The sequence below is a fragment of the Periplaneta americana genome, chromosome 2 (genome assembly GCF_040183065.1).
Source record: "Periplaneta americana isolate PAMFEO1 chromosome 2, P.americana_PAMFEO1_priV1, whole genome shotgun sequence".
NCBI lineage: Eukaryota > Metazoa > Arthropoda > Insecta > Blattodea > Blattidae > Periplaneta > Periplaneta americana.
The window spans coordinates 209,584,169-209,603,028 of NC_091118.1; positions in this window are offsets into that span (position 1 = coordinate 209,584,169).

Sequence of the window (18,860 nt, forward strand, 5' to 3'; positions counted from 1 at the left end):
GTTCTTGTTATTATACTTATTATTATTATTATTATTATTATTATTATTATTATTATTATTATTATTATTAAGCTTATTATTATCTCTGTACATCAAACCTTTTTCAGCAGATGTACGAATAATGCGGTTAGCTCTTCAATTTGAACTCACTGATTTACTATGTGATGTCAAATGAAAGCTAGATGTAAGGACTTGACAAATCCAAATCTTTACCAAAAAATAAATATCCGAAGCTTCGTTCTTTCGCTTGCTCTGTTGAAGCCATGTTCGCTACAACTTACGTTTGTGAAAAATTATTTTCAACAATGAAAATAGTAAAAGCCAAATTTAGATCACGACTGACAGACAAATACCTTCGTGATCAACTACGACTGGCAGTAAGTGACATAATTCCTGATTTTGAAACTCTGTCGCAGAGACCTTCTGAAAACAGTTAATTTTAGGTTGTATTGTATTGTATTTATTAACATTCCATGGTATTCATACATTGCTTACAGCTAGAATATGGAACAAGTCAAAAAACTTAATACTATTATAAAGTCTTAATTTATAGTCACAGTCTAGATGAAATATATACAGACGAGATTTACAATATAGTCTACTAGTACAACACAAAGTTTTAGTATCAATTTCATGAAGTGTTATTGAATGTCATGAATTCTCGTACAGAATAGAAGGCGTGAGAAATTAGGTACTTCTTTAATTTGACCCTAAATAATCTTATGTTTTGTGTTTCATTTTTTATATCGATAGGGAGGCTATTAAAATTTTTTACCGCCATATAACGCACTCCTTTTTGATAGCACGATAGACTTGCCGATGGAGTATGAAAGTCATTTTTTTGACGTGTATTTATGCTATGAACTATTGGATTAGTTACAAAGTTTTCACGATTACATACGAGGAAGATTATTAATGAAAAGATATACTGACAAGCAGTGGGCATTATTTGTAGTTTTTTGAAAATAGCCCTACACGATTCCCTAGATTTGGCACCTACTATTATTCTAATTACTCTTTTTTGTAATAGAAATATATTGTTACTATCTGTGAAATTTCCCCAGAATATTATTCCAAAACTCATTACCGAGTGGAAGTATGCAAAGTATATTGTTTTTAAGATATTGATATTTACTCTCTTTTGCATAGATCTAATAGCAAAACATGCTGAATTTAGTTTGGGGGTAATTTTATTAATATGTAATGTGATAATGTGTCCTATGTTTTCTTGTTCATTTCTTTCTTCGTTACACGTACTAAACATTAGTTTGTAGCCTTGTACTGTATAAAATTATATTTAAGTGCTTGACGTAAGGAAAATGAAAATCCGTTAATAAGTCAGACAGTTGCTTCACTTCCCCTTCGGGTGTCCGCCTCTCTCCATAGGTGCTATGAACATTGCAGCTTACACAGTTGCTCGGGCAACGATCACATTTTCGCCACGGCTGTTCTATAGTGACTTTATGTTACGTGTATAATCAGTGTACAGCACCAAGACCGCCAAAAACGACATTTGTGCCCGTCGAGACTTGAGCTCCGGTCCGCACTATACAAAGCCGACACTGAGGGAAACCCACTAATTAAGAAAGCCTTGTTAAACATTACATCCCTCCGCCGTGTTGGATTTCTGACGGGCTATGTAAAAAATTGCTGCAGTAATAACAGCATCCCGGTAAGGACTTACTTTTTTGCTCGAACCTATTGCGGTCTGCGGAGAGATCCCCAAAGGCTTGGTTAACGTGATGATGCCGAAGACGACGACAGAGCGGGAGGTGGAGGGGGGAGGAGGAGGAACTGTGCAGCTGATCGCGGCAAACTAGCCAACTTTCTGAAGCGCTCCCCATTCTTCAATCAGAAGCAGGCAGGAGATAGATAGATAGAGCCTCCTCTCCGTCATTTACCCCCGCCTTATATGCACACATCCCTTCTTTGCCAACTTTAGTAAAAGTACACAACGGCTGGCAACTCATATCTCCCGATATTAACTTGCGTCTCACTTGTTACACAGGCCTTTCTGGGAGGAAGCCAGTATTTTTAGTAGCCTACTGTATTAGTGAAATAATAATAATAATAATAATAATAATAATAATAATAATACTTACTTACTTACTGGCTTTTAAGGAACCCGGAGGCCCATTTCCGCCCTCAAATAAGCTCGCCATTGGTCCCTATCCTGAGCAAAATTAATCCATTCTCTACCATCATATCCTCAAATCCATTTTAATATTATCCTCCCATCTACGTCTCGGCCTCCCAAAAGGTGTTTTTCCTTCCGGCCTCCCAACTAACACTCTATATGCATTTTCGTTTCGCCCATACGTGCTACATGCCCTGCCCATCTCAAACGTCTTGATTTAATGTTCCTAATTATGTCAGGTGAAGAATACAATGCGTGCAGTTCTGTGTTGTGTAACTTTCTCCATTCTCCTGTAACTTCATCCCTCTTAGCCCCAAATATTTTCCTAAGCACCTTATTCTCAAAGACTCTTAACCTATGTTCCTCTCTCAAAGTAAGAGTCCAAGTTTCACAACCATAAAGAACAACCGGTAATATAACTGTTTTATGAATTCTAACTTTCAGATTTTTTGACAGCAGACTGGATGATAAAAGCTTCTCAACCGAATAATAACAGGCATTTCCCATATTTATTGTGTGTTTAATTTCCTCCCGAGTACCATTTATATTTGTTACTGTTGCTCCAAGATGTATGAACTTCTCCACCTCTCCAAAAGATAAATTTCCAATTTTTATATTTCCATTTCGTACAATATTCTCGTCACGAGACATAATCGTATACTTTGTCTTTTCGGGATTTACTTCGAAACCTAACTCTTTACTTGCTTCCAGTAAGATTCCCGTATTTTCCCTAATCGTTTGTGGATTGTCTCCTAATATATTCACGTCATCCGCATATACAAGCAGCTGATGTAACCCGTTCAATTCCAAACCCTCTGTTATCCTGGACTTTCCTAATGGCATACTCTAGAGCAAAGTTAAAAAGTAAAGGTGATAGTGCATCTCCTTGCTTTAGCCCGCAGTGAATTGGAAACGCATCTGATAGAAACTGACCTATACGGAGTCTGCTGTACGTTTCACTGAGACACATTTTAATTAATCGAACTAGTTTCTTGGGAATATCATATTCAATAAGAATATCATACAAAAAAATAATAGTAATAATAATAATAACTACTAGAGCCCGAACCTTCAGGTATTTATAACAGTTAAAATAGGCTGACAAAAAAGGGAATAAAAACGTAAAAAAAGGCACAATTATCTTTGAAAAAGGTATAATATATTTTAGCAATAAATTTAAACTATATCAACATAACTCACATATTTACTTCGTAGGTGATACATTTTGACTTATAAAATACTTTCTTTCGTGATTAACTATCTTTTCACAAACCTTACATAAACAAAACTGTTCCATCGGTTGAAAACACATGGGCACCAAATTGACTAACGTAAGCATGAAGTTTACTTTGCAATGGTTACTGAATTTAGGCATTCTAGCTAACCGATCGTATACCTTCTGTCATCCGACAATAACTGACTGTTCCCCACTCAAATTTCTTTCTCTTACAAAATTGTAACAGTAAGATTTGAAAATATGAAATTGTTTGCTTTCATATTTTCAAATCTTACTGTTACAATTTTGTGCTACACGTGTTTATTATTGTAGGAGAAAGAAATATGAATGAGGAACAGTCAGTTATTGTCGGGTGACAGAAGGTATAAGATCTGTTAGCTGGAATGCCTAAATTCAGTAAACCATTGCAAAGTAAACTTCATGCTTACGTTAGAGAATTTGGTGCCCATGTGTTTTCAACAGATGGAAAAGTTTTGTTATGTAAGTTTTGTGAAAAGACAGTTAATCACGAAAAAAAAAGTATTTTATTAGTCAACATGTGTCACCTACGAAGAAAATATGTGAGTTATGTTGATATAATTTAAATTTATTGCTAAAATATATTATGTCTTTTTCAAAGATTATTCTGCTTTTTTTTTTACGTATTTATTGCCTTTTTTCCTGCCTATGTTAACTGTTCTAAATGACTAAACATCCGAGCTCTAGTTATTATTATTATTATTATTATTATTATTATTATTATTATTATCATCATTATAATTATCATTTCACTAATACAGTGTTAAATATTACAGTAGCTGGTTAACTAGTTTCAGCCTGTTATAGGCCATCTTCAGAACTGGTTAGTGCTGGTCTTGGCACCTATTGTTTCTGTTTCCTGTGGGGTGTCTTTTTGTAGTATAATGTGGAATCAAAGAGTGTGTGTGTTCTGAAATTGAGTTGCGTGTTTAGAATTTCATTTGGATGTGTTTTTGTGTGTCTGTATATTTTGTATTGTTGTAGTGTGTTTAGTTTGTGGCTTTTTGGTTGAATATGTAGAATTTCCATGCCTGTATTGATGTCTCTGTGGGTGTGGTTAGCATTTGTGACGTGTTCTGCATATGTGGAGGTATTTTGTAATTTTGTTATGGCTGTGATGTGTTCTTTGTAACGTGTTTGAAATGATCTGCCTGTCTGTTCTGTGTAAAAGTTGTTGCAGGTGTTACATTTGAGTTTGTATTTGTTTGTTTGTGTTGTTTGTGTGTTGAGATGCTTTTGTAGAGTAGTTTTTGTTCTGTATGGGATGCTGTAATTTAATTGCTTGAATGAGGTTGCAATTTTGTGTGTGTTTTTGTTTTCGTATGTTAGTGTGATGTATTTTTTTCTGTTCTTGTGTTTGTGTTGTATTATTATGTTTTTTGTGATTATGTTATGTTTTTCTTAGTATGTTTTGTGTTATGTTAGGGTTGTACAGAGACTACAAAGAAGAGTTAAACACAATCAAATACATAGCGTTGCTATGCGTAACGTTCAAATAGCTGTACCTCCACATCCATTGAAAATCTGACACAGGTTTATATGAACATTTTTTCTCAGAGCACGCCATACTACTGCTACGTCCTAAATTACTTATTATTCGTCATGAATCAGTCTGTATTTGGAGAGTCGCTCTCTATGGCTTCGCGCTATCCATGCTGGCCGTTTAATCTGAAGAGCGCAGGTTCGAACGCCACCGTGGACAATTCAGTGAACATTAAAAGAGTTACATAATGCTTAGCATGTATTCTTGTAGGAGGAAATTAAAACTGTGTGTCTATTGTAGTAGATCTAATGCTGAAAGACCGCCACAAACAAAATTCCTCGGCAGTTTCCCGTCCACGTTGAATTCCAAACGCTGCAAAACATCAGCAGTTGAAATAACCGTAAAATTAAATCTGCTACTACAATCGCTACCTTTGCTACTTGATGCAGATCAATACACAATTAAGAATGCAGTGCGATGGAAGAGACAGGAGTTGAACACTGGTATCTGCAGAATCCAAAAGTAGTTATGATAGAAAACATTACAGTGGGATTTTCAAAATATGCAAGTTGACTGGAAAATAACCACAGAAGCAAATGTGCCAGACATCATAATATATGGCAATAAGGCCAGGAGTAGTCAAATTGATGATGGAGCTATTCCACTTGATATAGGTGAGAGGAAATTAAATATAGGTCAGTTTCTGTCAGATGCGTCTCCAATTCACTGTGGGCTAAAGCAAGGAGATGCACTATCACCTTTACTTTTTAACTTTGCTCTAGAATATGCCATTAGGAAAGTTCAGGATCACAGAGAGGGTTTGGAATTGAACGGGTTACATCAGCTGCTTGTCTATGCGGATGACGTGAATATGTTAGGAGAAAATCCACAAACGATTAGGGGAAACGCGGGAATTTTACTGGAAGCAAGTAAAGGGATAGGTTTGGAAGTAAATCCCGAAAAGACAAAGTATATGATTATGTCTCGTGACGAGAATATCGTACGAAATGGAAATATAAAAATTGGAAATTTATCTTTTGAAGAGGTGGAGAAGTTAAAATATCTTGGAGCAACAGTAACAAATATAAATGACACTCGGGAGGAAATTAAACACAGAATAAATATGGGAAATGCCTGTAATTATTCGGTTGAGAAGCTCTTATCATCCAGTCTGCTGTCAAAAAATCTGAAAGTTAGAATTTATAAAACAGTTATATTACGATTGTTCTTTATGGTTGTGAAACTTGGACTCTCACTTTGAGAGAGGAATAGAGATTAAGGGTGTTTGAGAATATGGTTCCTCGGAAAATATTTGGGGCTAAGACGTATGAAGTTACAGGAGAATGGAGAAAGTTACACAACACAGAACTGCACGCATTGTATTCCTCACCTGACATAATTAGGAACATTAAATCCAGACGTTTGAGATGGGCAGGGCATGTAGCACGTATGGGCCAATCCAGAAATGCATATAGAGTGTTAGTTGGGAGGTCGGAGGGAAAAAGACCTTTAGGGAGACCGAGACGTAGATGGGAGGATAATATTAAAATGGATTTGAGGGAGGTGGGACATGATGGTAGAGACTGGATTAATCTTCCTCAGGATAGGGACCAATGGCGGGCTTATGTGATGGCGGCAATGAACCTCCGGGTTCCTTAAAAGCCAGTAAGTAAGTAAGTAATTAAGTAAGTAAGTAAGTAAGTAATAATAATACTAATAATAACAGCGAAAATCAGCCATTCCCTATGCACTGCTCCTGGGTTGTACAATTGTCAAAAACGCGTCGTTGTTCCCATCCCCAGCACGAAGCATCCTCGTCGGCACATAATCGATATCACATTATGCAAGGCTTGCCCTGAGTGAAGAGGGAGGAACCAGGTCTGCAACGATGATATAATGTTAGTCATTTCGTGAGTGTTTGCACGTGTATCCTCATATCAAGAGAGAGACAGACTGTGGTAGTGCAGCGTGGATTTGATTCCACACATTTGTGGAACGCTCCCCAAAAACTTTAATGTAGGGACGTCTTTGAAGAATTAAACAAAAGTAATAATAGTGGTAATGGCTGTAGTTGTAGCGGTAGAAATAGTACAAGTAGCCTGGTTTCAATAGTAGTGATCGCAATAGTTTTAGTAGCAATAGCAGTAGTTTCCGCTATAGTAGTAATAAACTCAGGGACAAAAAAAACCGGACACTTTAATATTTGCTGGTATTTTGCAAAACATTATCTTCTCATACAATATTATGGTAGCCATCTGTTGTTACGGAGACGTGTATACATTGTTGATTGTTTTTTGTTTTATAAACAAGCCATTACAACCAAATATTCCAATTTTGCTTTCGGAGTCTCAGCTATAACAATTTTGTCTCAACCATTTTGTGCTTCATTATCGTTATCATTCGTTATTTCTTTATTTTTACATTTTCTGAGTTTAAGTGGGGTTGTAACATTTGTCTTAAAACAAGATGCGACCTGAAGATGTGGCTCGAGCTGTAGCCCTTTACGATGATGGACGCAGTGTACGTTACATTGCAAATGTTATGAATATTGCTAGAAGCACAATCCATGATGCCATAAAACGATATGCAGAGACCCTGGAATATACCAGAAGACCAGGTTCGGGTCGTCCAAGAGCTACAAATCCAAATGAAGACAGGTATATGGTGTTGAGAGTTCTTAGGGAGCGCAACCTGCCAGCTACTAGTGTATCCCAGCAATTTGTTAACATGCATGGACGCCCAATTTCGGTCAAAACAGTTAGAAGAAGGTTGAAAGCAAGTGGACTGATATCAAGTACACCTGCAACTGGTCCCAGACTTCTCAGGATGTATCGAGTTGAACGACTGCGTTTTGCAAATGATCACAGGGATTGGAGAAATGGACAGTGGAGCTGTGTTTTGTTCACCGATGAGTCCCGTTTCAATCTGTGCTCACCTGATGGACGTGAAAAAGTTTGGAGAAGGAGAACGATTTTCACAGTGTTGCATTTCCGAAAATGTGCCGTATGGAGGTGGTGGAGTGATGGTTTGGCAGGAGTGTGTACGGATGCTCGTACAGAGTTGGTTTTTGTTGAAAATGGAAGACTAACAGCTGATAGGTATATAAATGAATGTTTGGCTGATCATGTTGTGCAATTTGGCCAATTTGTAGGCGATAATTTTGTTTTAATGCATGATAATGCACGGCCGCATATTGCCCATGCGGTCGGAGATTATCTCCAAGAAGTGGGAATCCATGTTCTTCCATGGCCAGCAAGGAGTTCAGACATGAATACAATTGAACACGTGTGGGACATGCTGGGACGGCGTGTTAAGAATAGACGACCGACACCAGAATCGTTACAAGAGTTGAGGCGAGCACTTGGCGAAGAATGGGAACTTATTCCTCAAGAAGACATTGCTAACCAAATTGAGAGCATGCCAAGACGTATGGATGCAGTTATTCAAGCCAGAGGGGGTAATACCCGTTACTAAAAAGAGTTTTTAATGTTTAAGGCACCATAAAATGAAAAAAAAAAAAAAAACAGTTAGACCAAACGATACCATAGTTGTAATTTTTGTAAATTTTCTCATCAGAGATTTTTTTTTCAAATGTTGTCGTATAAGGTGCTAAATGAAACATTATTTTGTTTAAATGGGTTTTGTTTCATTTTGAAATAATTGGCAACAAAATACAAGTAAATATAGAAGTGTCCGGTTTCTTTTGTCCCTGAGTGTAGTTTTACCAGTAATAGTTCCAGAAGTTTAAGTAGTAGGTTTCAGTGGTTGCAGTAGTAGTTGTAGTAGCTTCAGTGATATTAATAATAGTTTCAGTAGTATTAACTGTAGTAGTGTCAGTAGTAGTAGTAGTAGTCCAAGTAGTTTTCGAAGTAGTAATCTCAATAATGTTATAGTCGCGATGCTGTTATTTCCAGCGTGGCTCCTCCTCTTTGCTTATGTCTTAGGAAGTGAAGGCTATATAAAGTCTAGGTAGGTAGTATCGTTCGCCATTTCTGTTCTTTCGTTGCCGAGCTACCAGACTAGGGATCTACTTGCCACACCGTTAAACATTATCATGTCGTAGCTCCTATGATAATAAATCAAACGCACTGTAATTCAGCAAATAATTTAGCGGCAAATAACGTCCTCGTGTGCTTTCTGCGAGCGCCAACGAAAGAGCCAAAATGGCGGGCGATTATATATTAAGTATTTATCCAGCCTTAGGGAATGCTTCACATCTTCATCAGCGAATCAGAAGACGCACACGTTTAAATGTAGCCGACCTGCAACGTGATTGGCTGCCGGAAATTAGAGCGACGGGACTATAGTAGCAGTAATTTTAGATGCAATAGTAGTGTGTACGGTCCCGCGCCGTGGCGTAGCGGTCTAAGGCATCTTGCCTAGGACTCGCGTTACGGAATGCGCGCTGGTTCGAGTCCTCATGGGGGAAGAAATTTTCTCATTAAATTTCGGCCAGTGTATGGGACCGGTGCCCACCCAGCATCGGGATGCACTTGGGGAGCTACGATAGGTAGCGAAATCCGGTTACGCAAACCAGCTATAACGCCTAGGGGTCTCATCGTGCTAACTACACGGTACGTCCATTCTTTTTGGATGATCGTCCACCTCTGCTTCGGCATGTGGCTGGTCAGTCTTGACCTTTCGTGGGCTGTAGCGCCGCGGATTATTATTATTATTATTATTATTATTTTTATTTTTATTAGTGTGTATGTATCTAATGCCTACTCACTTCACTTTACATGATTCGGGTTCCGTATACTGCGGATAGATGGCAGGACTGTGACCCATTTTCTAATCGCACACCACTTTGAATGGCCATGCTGTACATGATTTGTATCTGCCGGGAGTTATGTCGTGTACTAACGTGAATGTATGTGTAAGTGTAGTGTGTGGAATGAGTGATGATGATGATGATGATGATGATGAGGAAGGGAGAAGGGGAAACCCGGTGCCGGCACGTAGCCTATTCCTGTCGAATAGCACCAAGGGGGCCTCCAGGCTTAACGTCCCCGTCCGACGGACGAATCACGGTCAACAGTGACATATGCCTTCTCTTCATATGCACTGCGGAGAGATTTGGGATTTAACCCAGGCATATTGGTGCACAATCTAGTGAATAGAAGTTGTGCACCGCCATCTCTCCTAGTCCCGAGGTAGAAATTTTACAAGAACATTTTTGATCCGCCGGGAATCGAACTCTGGGCGGCTCATCTGGAGGCAGATACGCTATCACCACAGAGCTAACTCGCCAAACAGATGTAGTAGTAGTTTTATTTGTAGCAGCATTCGCAGTAATTTGAGTAACAGTAGCAATAATTTTAGTTGTAGTAGTAGTAGTAGTAGTAGTAGTAGTAGAACAGCACCAGTAGCAGTAATAGCCGATGATAAGCTGTGTCCCGACAAGTTGTCATTTGATTTCTGTGATTTTATCGATCGGTACTTACGTACACTCGATTCCTTTACACCCTGTACTTCTGAAATATATATCATGATAGAAATCATTCCTTTTTTTTTCTAACAATAAAATTGTACTTACATAAAAGCAGGCAAGGAATCAAATTGCACACCATAGACGGAAGGGTAGAATGGCTACATGTACTCACCTGCAAAAACAAAGAAAATTAATTAGTCAAGTATATACAAAGATTATATGCATCACCATAAAATTAATTAGCGAAATTTAGCTAAGGAATAATAAAATTGAATAGTGTGATCCCAAAACTCGGTCAGTCCATTTGGCCGTTTTTATGATTTATAATAGTAATGATGATGGTGATAATAATAATAATAATAATAATAATAATAATAATAATAATAATAATAATAATAATAATAATACTTACAAATGGCTTTTAAGGAACCCGGAGGTTCATTGCCGCCCTCACATAGCCCGCCATCGGTCCCTATCCTGAGCAAGATTAATCCATTCTCTATCATCATATCCCACCTCCCTCAAATCCATTTTAATCTTCCCATTTACGTCTCGGCCTCCCCAAAGGTCTTTTTCCCTCTGGTCTCCCAACTAACACACTATATGCATTTCTTGATTCGTCGACACGTGCTACATGCCCTGCCCATCTCAAACGTCTGGATTTAATGTTCCTAATTATGTCAGGTGAAGAATACAATGCGTGCAGTTCTGCGTTGTGTAACTTCCTCCATTCTTCTGTAACTTCATCCCTCTTAGCCCTAAATATTTTCCGAAGCACCTTATTCTCAAACACACTTAATCTATGTTCCTCTCTCAAAGTGAGAGTCCAAGTTTCACAACCATAAAGAACAACCGGTAATATAATTGTTTTATAAATTCTAACTTTAAGATTTTTTGACAGCAGACTGGATGATAAAACCTTCTCAACCGAATAATAACAGGCATTTCCTTTATTTATTCTGTGTTTAATTTTCTCCCGAGTATCATTTATATTTGTTACTGTTGCTGCAAGATATATGAATTTTTCCACCTCTTCGAAGAATCAATTTCCAATTTTTATATTTCCATTTCGTACAATATTCTTGTCACGAAACATAATCATATACTTTGTCTTTTCGGGATTTACTTCGAAACCTATCGCTTTACTTGCTTCTAGTAAAATTCCCGTGTTTTCCCTAATCGTTTGTGGATTTCCTCCTAACGTATTCACGTCATCCACATAGACAAGCAGCTGATGTAACCCGTTCAATTCAAAACCCTATTTGTTATCCTGAACTTTCCTAATGGCATATTCTAGAGGAAAGTTAAAAAGTAAAGGTGATAGTGCATGTCCTTGCTTTAGCCCACAGTGAATTGGAAACGCATCTGACATAAACTGACCTATACGGACTCTGCTGTACGTTTCACCGAGACACATTTTAATTACACTAATCGAACTAGTTTCTTGGGAATACCAAATTCAATAAGAATATCATAGGCTATAAAACTTCTCTCTTAACAGAGTCATATGTCTTTTTGAAATCTACGAATAACTGATGCACTGTACCCTTATACTCCCATTTTTTCTGCATTATTTGTCGAATACAAAATATCTGGTCAATAGTTGATCTATTACGCCTAAAACCACACTGGTGATCCCCAATAATTTCATCTACATATGGAGTTAATCTTCTCAAAAGAATATTGGACAAAATTTTGTACGACGTCAACAAAAGTGATATTGCTCGAAAGTTATTCTTGTCCCTCTTCTTAAAGATAGGTACAATTTTATTATGGACTCCTTCCATTGTTCTGGTACAATTTCCTTGTCCCAAATAGCAAGTACAAGCTTATAAATTTCGTAGATAATGGGCTTTCAACCTGTTGTATTAATTCTGCTGGAATTTGAGCGATACTGTAGAAACAACGACAACCAAATTTCTTGGCTTATAAATCGATAATGTGTTAAATTGGAAAAATCATATTAAAGAAATCACCCCCAAACTAAATTCAGCTTGTTTTGCTATTAGATCTATGCAAAAATAGTAAATATCAATACCTTAGAAACAATATACTTTGCATACTTCCACTCGGTAATGAGTTTTGGAATAATATTCTGGGGAAATTCCACAGATAGTAACAATATATTTATATTACAAAAAAGAGTAATTAGAATAATAGTAGGTGCCAAATCTAGGGAATCGTGTAGGACTATTTTCAAAAAATTACAAATAATGCCCATGGCTTGTCAGTATATCTTTTCATTAATAGTCTTCCTCGTATGTAATCGTGAAAACTTTGTAACCAATTCAACAGTTCATAGCATAAATACACGTCAAAAAATGACTTTCATACTCCATCGGCAAGTCTAAAAAGGAGTGCTATCAAAAAGGAGTGCGTTATATGGCAGTAAAAATGTTTTTATCCCTATAAAAAATGAAACACAAAACATAAAACTATTTAGGGCCAAATTAAAGAAGTACCTAATTTCTCACGCCTTCTATTCTGTAGGTGAATTCATGACATTCAATAACACTTCATGAAATTGATACTAAAACTATGGGTTGTACTAGTAGACTATATTGTAAATCTCGTGTGTATATATTTCATCTAGACTGTGACTATAAATTAAGATTTTATAATAGTATTAAGTTTTTTGACTTGTTCCATATTCTAGCTGTAAGCATGTATGAATACCATGGAATGTTAATAAATACAATACAATACAATACAAAACAATACCTGGAGACTTATAATTTTTCAGATTTTCTATCGCAATTTCGACTTCAGAAAGTGTGGGTTCGGGTATAAATGGTTCAGCAGTTTGTATTTCAATTTCGTGCCGATCATATCTATTTGGTCTATGTATATAATAATAATAATAATAATAATAATAATAATAATAATAATAATAATAATAATAATAATAATAATAATAATAATAATAATAATAAGTATTATTGAAGAAATAATGTCATATACATCTCTATCCTCAGTTCGTAAGACTCATCAATACCTACATATCTTCTCTTCATACAATCAATACGACACAAGTCGATTGAGATAACATAGAACAACACAAAAGCCACATTTTCAGTTCTTGTGCAAGAAAATCCCATGTCCTTGCCTGGAATCGAACACGGGTTGAACAGCAACGCTACGATTTTGTATTAATTTAATATGACAAATCCCCTCGCAGATAGTTGCAACTCATAACAATATCTCTGCACTTTAACAAAAGAACACTCAGAGCAGAATTCATCGACTCCAATCTACTGCAGACTTTCCATCGAATTTTATACTGCCATAATGACGCTCGAGTTAAAAACTTCATTTTTTTTGTGCTTTTCTTCTCTTTGATTTTCCTTCCTTGTCGGTGAGAGGGGGGGGTAGATTTCGATGTTCTTTTGTTGGAAGTTCCGCCATACGGTGCATTGCCATGACACCCACAAGGGAAAAGTTTTTTTTTTTATTCCAGCTGCCTTGATTCTCCAAGTTTCGTCGTTTATTTTTTTTTTGGAAAGCAGGATGGTAGAAACCTCGGGGGTGTCCTTTGACGAGGGTTAACCGTCCGTATCATTCACTCCACTCGTCACCTCATCCAGTAGTGTCATCAACAGCAACGGGCTCGAAATTGATGTTCACAATTAATTAATGATTGTGTGGCGCGGAAATTTTACAATGGGGACCTCGCCCCGTGTACAGAAACAACTACAAGGGCTTTCGACGCATCTGTGTGTTATTGCATCGTGTAGACAAGTGCCTCTCTCTTAACGGCCTCCATTGCTTGTTCAGGCCTCGTAATACCCTGGATGACAGGGACTAACGGTGTAAAATCACGTGGAGTCAACCTGCCCTTAAAATCTTACCTTCTGCAGATCTTACACCACACAAAGTGCAATGGACAGGTTTGGGATATTTCAGAACTCAGAGAGAGCAACAGCAGGAGTAGCAGTAACAGCAGTGGTTGTAGAAGCAGCTGTAGTAGTTCCAGTTAAAGTTGTGGTTGCAGTGGTAACAATAACAATGACAGTAGCTGTAGTAGTGGCTGTAGTAGTAGCAGTGATAGTAGTAACAATAACAATACCTGTAGTAGTTGTAGTTGTGGTTGTAGTAGTAGCAGTGATAGTAACAATAACAATACCTGTAGTAGTTGTAGTTGTGGTTGTAGTAGTAGCAGTGATAGTAACAATACAATACCTGTAGTAGTTGTAGTTGTGGTTGTAGTAGTAGCAGTGATAGTAACAATACAATACCTGTAGTAGTTGTAGTTGTGGTTGTAGTAGTAGCAGTGATAGTAACAATAGAATACCTGTAGTAGTTGTAGTTGTAGTAGTAGCAGTGATAGTAACAATAACAATACCTGTAGTAGTTGTAGTTGTGGTTGTAGTAGTAGCAGTGATAGTAACAATAACAATACCTGTAGTAGTTGTAGTTGTGGTTGTAGTAGTAGTAGTAGCAGTGATAGTAACAATAACAATACCTGTAGTAGTTGTAGTTGTGGTTGTAGTAGTAGCAGTGATAGTAACAATAACAATACCTGTAGTAGTTGTAGTTGTGGTTGTAGTAGTAGCAGTGATAGTAACAATAACAATACCTGTAGTAGTTGTAGTTGTGGTTGTAGTAGTAGCAGTGATAGTAACAATAACAATACCTGTAGTAGTTGTAGTTGTGGTTGTAGTAGTAGCAGTGATAGTAACAATAACAATACCTGTAGTAGTTGTAGTTGTGGTTGTAGTAGTAGCAGTGATAGTAACAATAACAATACCTGTAGTAGTTGTAGTTGTGGTTGTAGTAGTAGCAGTGATAGTAACAATAACAATACCTGTAGTAGTTGTAGTTGTGGTTGTAGTAGTAGCAGTGATAGTAACAATAACAATACCTGTAGTAGTTGTAGTTGTGGTTGTAGTAGTAGCAGTGATAGTAACAATAACAATACCTGTAGTAGTTGTAGTTGTGGTTGTAGTAGTAGCAGTGATAGTAACAATAACAATGGCTGTTGTAGTTGTAGTTGTAGTAGTAGCAGTGATAGTAACAATAACAATGGCTGTAGTAGTTGTAGTTGTAGTTGTAGTAGTAGCAGTGATAGTAACGATAACAATAGCTGTAGTAGTTGTAGTTATAGTTGTGGTTGTAGTAGTAGCAGTGATAGTAACGATAACAATAGCTGTAGTAGTTGTAGTTATAGTTGTAGTTGTAGTAGTAGCAGTGATAGTAACAATAACAATGGCTGTAGTAGTTGTAGTTGTGGTTGTAGTAGTAGCAGTGATAGTAGCAATAACAATGACAGTAGGTGTAATAGTTGTAAGACAGACTCGGCTATTTTCGTGATATACTAAGGTTTTGGTGCAAAAGTAAGGTTGAAATTAAAAAAAAATGACTTGTTTTTATACACGTACCTACATTTTAGGAAGTTACATGTCAGCATTTTACCTCAAATACATTTATATATTAGTTACAAATATGCAATAAATGAGCAAAAAAAAAAAAAAAAAAGCATTCCAGAAGGATTGGTATAATTTCATGATGCTACAAGGGTATTTTCGTGATAGTCCTTAAATTCAAAATAATTACAAATATTCAGTCAAATTTTAAATTCCTCAGTGAGATTCATACCTACAACTCAAACAATTAAAGTTCTTTCCGTATTTTCAAAGACAACTGACACAATGTATCTTTCACCATGCCTGGCGTTCTCGAAATTTTTATGTAGTCAAAGAAAATAATTAATTCTTAGATTAGGTCTCATGAATCATAAGCTTTTTCATCAAACCAATTAATTTTATGTTTCTAGACAAAATACATCTTAATATAGACCAGTACTATACAAATTATTGTTAATAATAATAATAATAATAATAATAATAATAATAATAATAATAATAATAATATATTAGTCTGCTGTCAAAAAGAATCTGAAAGTTAGAATTTATAAAACAGTTATATTACCGGTTGTTCTTTATGGCTGTGGAACTTGGATTCCCACTTTCAGAGAGGAATAGAGATTAAGATTGTTTGAGAATAAGGTGCTTAGGAAAATATTTGGGGCTAAGAGGGATGAAGTTACAGGAGAATGGAGAAAGTTACACAACACAGAACTGCACGCATTGTTTTCTTCACCTGACATAATTAGCAACATTAAATCCAGACGTTTGAGATGGGCAGGGCATGTAGCACGTATGGGCGAATCCAGAAATGCATATAGAGTGTTAGTTTGGGTGGCCGGAGGGAAAAAGACCTGGGGAGGCCGAGACGTAGATGGGAAGATAATATTAAAATGTATTTGAGGGAGGTGGGATATGATGATAGAGACTGGATTAATCTTGCACAGGATAGGGACCGATGGCTGGCTTATGTGAGGGCTGCAATGAACCTCCGGGTTCCTTAAAAGCCATTTGTAAGTATTATTATTATTATTATTATTATTATTATTATTATTATTATTATTATAATCATTATGATTTTACTTGCTTTCGTGATATCTAGTGACAATTTGGCAATATTGAAAAGACGGCCAAATTAGCTGCTTAGGAAGTAATCTTACTTGAACCTCACTAGAGTTCCTGTCCCTGCATGGGCTGTCTCGTAACGAATTTGATTTAGTAACAGCACAGTACATAACGGTGGCAGTGGTTACATTTGGTATGGCGGTGACAAAGATTATTATCGCAAGAAGGAAAAGCATATAGGCCTATATTATTTTATTGAATCCCATTAACGGACTGTTTATGTAATTTTCAATATGAAATGCGTCGTTAGGAATATCTGTAACTAAATGGCTGTTAGCGACGCTGGCGCCTCTGAATTCCAGAAAGAGAATAACAAGTGAATGAAGCCATACGAGGTAGCGTTTGTTTGCAGGACTGGAAACGCTCTAATGTCCACGCTCGATTTTATCTTCCTTGTTCATGGTTTATTACAATAATTTAAACAACCTGCACTGAGACAATTAGTTTGTTTTAAAGGGAAGAGATCCCTGTTTGCAGACACGTTCTCTATGCTGTCGCATTAGGAGCTCCATCCAGTGAGGCGTGCAGAGATATAAACTGGCACGTGTACAAAAACTGTAGTTACAATGTTCCTGTATTAGTGTAGTAGTATTTATTTAACGATGCTTCCAAATGCAGAGGTTTTTGAGAGTCGAAATTCAGTTTAAGCGAAAAACAGACAACATAATACATTGTTAGCCTGGAAATCTAGTATATATTATCAGGGACTGCGTTTTTTCTATTATTTATTGTGTTGTACAGTTTTTTCACGTCTTCTTTCACCCGATTTTTTATCAACTTATTCTCAATGTTGAGTTGTTTCTGTCCTTCCAGTGATTCTTCCTCAATTCTTTGCGGTCTTCTCAATTTTCTTTTATCGCTTCGTCTCAAGTTAAGTTTAGGCATTCATGATTTCCATACCATATCATCATTGTTGTTGTCGTTGAAACTTTAACATTATTATTGCCTTTGTTGACACTTTTAACATTATTACTATTGTTGATACTTCACATTATTGTCATCGTTAACAATTTTAAGAACATTGTTATTGGTGACACGGCATTATTTTAATCGTTGACTCTTTTAACATTATTGTCATTGTTGACAATTGACATTATTGTCATCATTAACACTTTTAACATTATTGGTATTGTTGACACTGACATTATTGTCATCATTGACACTTTTAACATTATTACTATTGTTGACACTTGACATTATTGTCATCGTTAACAATAATTTTAACAACATTGTTATTGTTGACACGGCATTATGTTAATCGTTGACTCTTTTAACATTATTGTCATTGTTGACAATTGACATTATTGTCATCATTGACACTTTTAACATTATTGTCATTGTTGACAATTGACATTATTGTCATCATTGACACTTTTAACATTATTGGTATTGTTGACACTGACATTATTGTCATCATTGACACTTTTAACATTATTGCTATTGTTGACACTGACATTATTGTCATCATTGACACTTTTGACATTATTGCTATTGTTGACACTGACATTGTCATCATTGACACTTTTAACGTTATTGCTATTGTTGACACTGACATTATTGCCATCGTTGACACTGACATTATTGCCATCGTTGACACTTTTAACATTGTTGTTATTGTTGACACTTTTAACATTAGTTTTATTGTTGACTCTCTTAACATTATTGTTATTGTTGACACTTGACATTATTGTCATCGTTAACACTTTTAATAGCATTGTTATTGTTAACACGGCATTATTTTTATCGTTGACTCTTTTAACGTTATTGTCATTGTTGACATTTGACATTATTGTCATCATAGACACTTTTAACATTATTATTACTGTTGACACTTTTAACATTATTTTTATTGTTGACTCTCTTAACATTATTGTTATTGTTGACTTACTTACTGGCTTTTAAGGAACCCGCTCTCACCCGCCATCGGTCCCTATCCTGTTCAAGATTAATCTAGTCTCTATCATCATATCCCACCTCCCTCAAATACATTTTAATATTATCCTCCCATCTACGTCTCGGCCTCCCTAAAGGTCTATTTCCCTCCGGTCTCCCAACAAACACTCTAT